The following is a 6,000-nucleotide window of genomic DNA, read 5'->3' as shown; positions in this document are numbered from 1 at the left end:
TTGCGAAATATTCAGGTTTAAGAAACCCCTTGTGTACTGCTAAGCTACCTTCACTCGTGTGGAGTGTTGGGCAAGACCTGACCAGAGGACCTATTTTCTGTGTTTTAAGCATAATTCATTTATTTGCCGCTTTTTAGACGACGAGGTCAATGATGTTTTAAAAGCTGCGGTTCCGTTCAAACCAGTATAAAAGTGCATTTCGTGTTCTCTTGTTAGCTGTTCCATTCTCATTGGTATGAATACAGTTTTGTCTTCACAGGAATCTTCAGTATCGTTGGACTCTTCCATATGGGCATCATCCACTACTCTTTCAGGCATATGATCAGACGAAATGGATTGAGACCCGAGACCGAGTCGATGCTTCGCGCGGAGCTGATGTTTCAGGCAAATTCGGGCGAGTAGGTCTTTTCGAGACGACCTTCGGTTTCGGTCTGATGGTAAAAGGAACAGATCTGAGAGTCGGGTGTGAATTATTCATGGTTGGTCGTCCATCAACAAAATGATTAGAAAAACAAAGGTTTCACTTCCTGGATTAAAGAATTTGAGCCCTTTCTCCTCCTTCGGAAGAATACACAAAGAGAGAAGAACAAGTTAACGCCTTTTTAAACACAGTACAACCCATCAGCGCCAATCAGGGCCTTGTCTTATAAGGATCCTTATGAATAAGTGACATTTAATCGAGAATCTCCCATTACCGAAAGAAATATACAAAGAACCACCTCTCATCTCCTATAAAAGAGAAAAATCTCTGAAAGACGTACTTGTTAGAGCTAAACTCTAAAGGTCAAAGCCCTATAGCCTCAGCAGGAGTCGTGTTTAGCCCGTCAACCTCTTTTAACACGTACAGTACAGTACAGTACAAAAACCAAAAATACAAAAAATCTTTATGTAGCAGGCGCGGTAAAATTCATTTATGTACCTAATATGTCAACGGAAAGACCTCTTTAGCTTGTATGTTATTTCCCAATGCAGGCCCTGTGTTAACACTCCAAAGAACAGTTTCCTTTCACCAAACCTCTCTTAAGTAGGTTAAAAACCAACGTTTTTGCTTTCTTTCCTTATTCATCATCATCATCATTAGTAGTAGTAGTGGTAGTAAGTAAGTAAGGAGTAAATTGCTTTAGTACCAGTACCACATCAAGTGACAAAATATCCAAACTGATACAAGGAGCTGTTTAATTTTCATCTTATTACAACCAAAGTTTCCTCAAATTGTAACAAAATAGTGTTCTCTAGCTCTCGTTTTCAGGGAAAAAAAACTATTTTTTTACAGATCACAGTTCAGTTAAAATGTGTGCAGATAGAAAAACAATAGTCAGAATCCTCATAAAGATCTCTAGCAAAACTGACGATAATTTATAAGCTTAAGGTGTCTGCGAATCAATAAATGCTTAGTTGAATTTCGGAGCGGCAGAGGTTTTAGAGTATCATGACAAAAAATTTCCTGGCTTCAGAGGTCCGTTCTCGATATTTCCACGATAAAATAATTTGCGCTCACGGTTAGAAAAAGCTCCCCCTTTCACCAAAGAAGAAAACTGAACCTCCGGCACTCAGGGTAGGCAAAAAAAGAAAACAGTGAAAAAAGGCCGGCAGCGAGAAATTAAGTTGTAGACAGTTTTTAAGTGCCGTGTACGCCAGAACGTTCAGGCTTAACACAAATGAAGGTCACTGAACAGAACATACGATCGCTTTATCATTCTACCGTATTCCTGTTGCTTGTATGTGAATTCTTGCATAATTTTAGCTTCTTTCGAGTTTGCGTTTGCCGCCATTTTGTTTTTTTTTCACCAGTCTCAAGACCTCGTACCCAGATCCTCTCACTCTTTATCTTGGCCGCCATTTTGAATAAATTTCCACTCTCCGTAGAGAAATCGGTCGCGTGATTTCTGCTGTGTGCCAGGGTTTTCTCTCCTGCCGCCGCCATATTGGAAAGAGAGAAGACCCTGGGGACGAGGTTGGTCTAAAAAAATCTTTTTGCAAGCCGCCCTCTTTTCTTGAAGACCTAACTGCAACGGAGATTCTTTTCCAGTCCTATGCCCGCGACTACCACGATAGATCGCATGACCTGATTGGGTTGCATATCATATTACGTAGAGGACATGTTCACAAGAGAGGACATAACTACAATGGTGCACCCCTTTCCCCTCCCTGAACTCAGCTTCCGCTCTGCTCGCTTCGCCCGAGGATTTTTTCCGCATTTTTCCCACTAGCTACGGAGCATGGTCCTAGGCTAAATATTTGGAATCCAGCTGAGTTTATCAAAACTTCTCTAATAAAACAAGTCAAAAAGATTTCAAAAGCCTTAATTGCCTGGTGGCAGTGTTATCGTCACTAGGAAGCGCAAGCAAAGACGTTTTGGGGTTGCGCACGTCAACCGAAAATGGCTATTCATATTTGGCAACGTTAAGACACGAAATGGTCTCACTTCTGGTTCAGGTGTGTCGCTCGAAAATGCTTTTGCTTAAGCTCCCTTACTATTGGTCTCACTACTTTAAAAGATTAGGGGTACCCTTAGTGACAGTTGTTGTTCTGGTAATTATAAAACGCTTTTACGAGACCATCATTTCCTGCCACACCGCACTTGAACACCGCCAAACTGCAGGCAAAGATCAACGCGTGTCCAACTGGGGACTCTTTTATGAGGCTAAATATAGCGCCAGCAACGAATGTATCACCTGCCCCAAGAGTGTCAATGACCTTCTCAGGGGAATAGGCATCGCTGTGTTTGACATCACCATCGGGACCAGCACCATCTGCACCTTTTTCTCCCCAAGCACAACTCATGGTGGCACCAGGTTTGATTTTATTACGCAGGAATTTGACAGCTTCGGAGGCTGAAGAATAACCACAGAATCTCGCATAATCTTTGCTCGTGAACACAACGTCAGCTTTATCTAGCAATGGTAGGAGAGTTTCTCGCGGTTTTTCTAACTCCACAGAAACTATAATCTTGTTTTCGTGTGTGAGCGTGGAATTCCATTTTTCTACTATATCAATCATCGTCACAATTTCTTCCTCATTTCCTCTACCTTCGAAATGAACCCAGTCGTAGTTCGACAGGTTGATTTTCTCGAGGGCGGATACTGAAAGCTCCGGAAGGTTTATATTCCTTGCGTGCACCACCGTTCGGCTTCCGGTCTCGAGACTCAGCGTCACACACGAAGTTGGAGTAGCACAGTCGGCATGTCGAACACAGCTACTGTAACACACTCCACGGTCACGCAGGTGTTTGCAGACAAATTCAGCTTCAACTCCGCGTGACAAGGAACCAAGGAACTCACATTGCATCCCTAACTGAGTCAGCACCGTGGCGTTGGTGCAAGCATATAGCTCGGATGTCTTCGTCTTCATCTGGAAAACGTTGACAGGTGCTGACGATACCAAGGGCAATGAGACCAACGCAGAGAACACGGTGACCAGGCATGATAAATGGCTTTTTTCTTTACGTTTCCAACTCTAAATGGAAACAAAAGTAAAGAAGGTGTTATATTACAGGTGTGTATCATTAAACGGACAAGATCTTTTTACTTTCGTCGATTTTGCTTGTTTTCTTTCAAATAAAAATCCCGGGGCACTACTCACCTACAAAAGTGACGGGGGTGCTCGTCGTATCTTTTAGGGCTTTAAATTTGTGGATTGGTACCGCTTAGGGTTCTAAAACCTAAAATGACTGCTGCCAGAGTTGATACGCATTATTAGGATGAAGCGTATGACAATACTTTCAAAAGGTCGTTGAGAAAAAAGTGTTCGAAAGTTATCTTTATTACTATTAAAATTTGCAGTGCCAGTTATGTAATTTGTGGTTGTTGAATTGGTGCCTATTAGGGGTGGAAATGAATTTGGGACAGGTTCATAAAACAAGATTCTGGTACCTTTTAGGAGTTTTCTCGAAATTTTCCGACGAGCACCCCCTTCACTTTGATAGGGCAGTAGCCCCCAGGGCTAAAAATTGGCAGACGACGATTTTTAATAGGCAAAACACAGCCACGTATCAGTCAAGAACAAACAATGCGAATTAGGGCCCATTTGATCCCATAAATTAAAGCAACTTTTCATTGTTTTTGAACAGGTTATTATTTTGAAAAGTTGGTAAAGCAAGCCACTCTGATAGCCCTTGAGGGGACACAAGTTGCCTGAACTGTAAGTATCCTCAAGAGTCCAATACATTTTCCTGTAACGTTGTAACAGTAAATTATATGGGACTTTTGGAGCACCTCAGGCAGTATCCGAGCGAGGCGTTATAATGTTTTTGTTATGACACGGATTTGATATTTAATTTCCTCCATACAGATGCGATTACCTGTCTATACTTGTCATCACTGTTGTAATAAATGCGTCTCAATTTTCGCGAGAATAATGAGGCTTGTGCTTATTTACTGCCGACTGGTTCTCGGCAGCACACTCTTTGGGAAACGAGATAATTTAAAATTATTTGACTCGATAATTTCAGTGAAGACTCTAGTTGGAAGAAAATATTATCCTTACCGCCGCCGTTTTGCGAAAACGCGAGGCGCAATATGGATATATTTTCAGTTTCTTCCAAAACTGTCATGACTAAGCTGTGATGCCGTCACAACTAAAATGAATTAAGTTTATATCACAAAAAAAGGACTTGCTGACCAAGTAGAATTATTCCTTTCGACGAATACATTTTTATCGCTCGCTGCGAATTTGAATACACCAAGTTGCTTTCTACAAAATGCAAGTTACCATCCCATAATCAACAGAAATGGCTAAAAGACTGCAACGAAAATGATGTGGAGGCGATTAATTGGCGGGAAGCCTACCAGTTGGCCGCTAAATATACTAAAAGTACAAGAATTATTGAATTCCAATATAAATTTTTACATAGACCAATATCAACGAACGACTTCTTAACAAAAATTGGCGTAAAAGACAACCCAAATTGTTCTTTTTGTAATAATGAACCGGAGAAACTTCTTCATCTTTTTTGGTCTTGTCCTAAAGTGGCCTTTTTCTGGCATAGTTTATCTCTTAAGCTGACTTTGCTCCACATTACACCGGAACATTACACATTAGATATATTTGTTGCACTTGGTCTAAAGCCGGATTCTTCAAAAAACTGCCAGCAAATTAATTTCCTTTTCCTTCTAGCCAGAAATTACATCTGGATTAGCAAAAGAAGGGAAACCTCGCCAAAGATAGCAGGCTTCCTGCAATACCTCAAATCATTCTACCACATAGAGACCACTGCAGGTCCCATTTTACCAAAAAAATGGGAAAATGTGAGCTCCTTATTTCACTAAGCCTTTGATTTTGTATACATTTGTATATCTCGATCCTCTGCTCATTTTCTCCAGCATTAACCTGGTGTATCTTTTGCTTCACAATCGCTGCCTCTTTAAGACACTTAAGATATAAGTGCGTTTACCGTGAATGTTTGGTTTTGTAAATGTTGGTTTTTGAAGTACAATTACTAATTAGAACTGCTTGTGAATAGTGCATTGTAGTGCGAGTAGTGAGTAGGTAGTGTTGTAAGTACTGAGTATTGTAAGTCTTTACATTGTAAACAGAGTAAGTACCTTAGTCTATTGTATTCTAAATATTGTATTGTAAGTAGTGTAAATATCGTAGTGTTTGTAAGTATTTTTGATTGTTGATTGTCGATTGAATAAATGTTATTAAAGATAAAAAAAAAAAAAATTGGAAATAAGCAAATTTACACATTTCAAAATGGCGCATGCAAGCAGCTGGACATTTCGGCTTTCTTTACTTTTAGGGGACCGTTTCTCTAAAGAGCAAAACAAGTAAGTGCGAGAAGAAAGTGAAGAGTTTAAAACGACGGAAGAAGATAATGTGTATAGTGGAGAACCAAAAAAGAATGAAGGGCACACACTGGTTATCGTGAAAGCATCTTTTAGCCAGGAACCATGCGTTTCGCAATTGCTTTTGATTTAAGGCTGCCTCACAATTTAATGAAACCAATGTGAAGAGAATTGTAACCAGTGAGGATTGTTAAGGTCTACATCGAACCTCAAA

At 40.4% G+C, this 6,000-nt stretch overlaps 1 pseudogene; it reads right to left on the bottom strand.

Annotated features, from left to right (window-relative positions):
• Positions 1–2,235: 2,235 nt before the first annotated feature.
• On the bottom strand, positions 2,236–3,452 carry LOC140925348 (ketohexokinase pseudogene; annotated as a pseudogene).
• Positions 3,453–6,000: the final 2,548 nt, after the last annotated feature.

Source organism: Porites lutea (assembly GCF_958299795.1).
Source record: "Porites lutea chromosome 5 unlocalized genomic scaffold, jaPorLute2.1 SUPER_5_unloc_1, whole genome shotgun sequence".
NCBI lineage: Eukaryota > Metazoa > Cnidaria > Anthozoa > Scleractinia > Poritidae > Porites > Porites lutea.
Note: the sequence above shows the minus strand (reverse complement) of the source record. Positions and strands in the feature narration are given on the sequence as shown.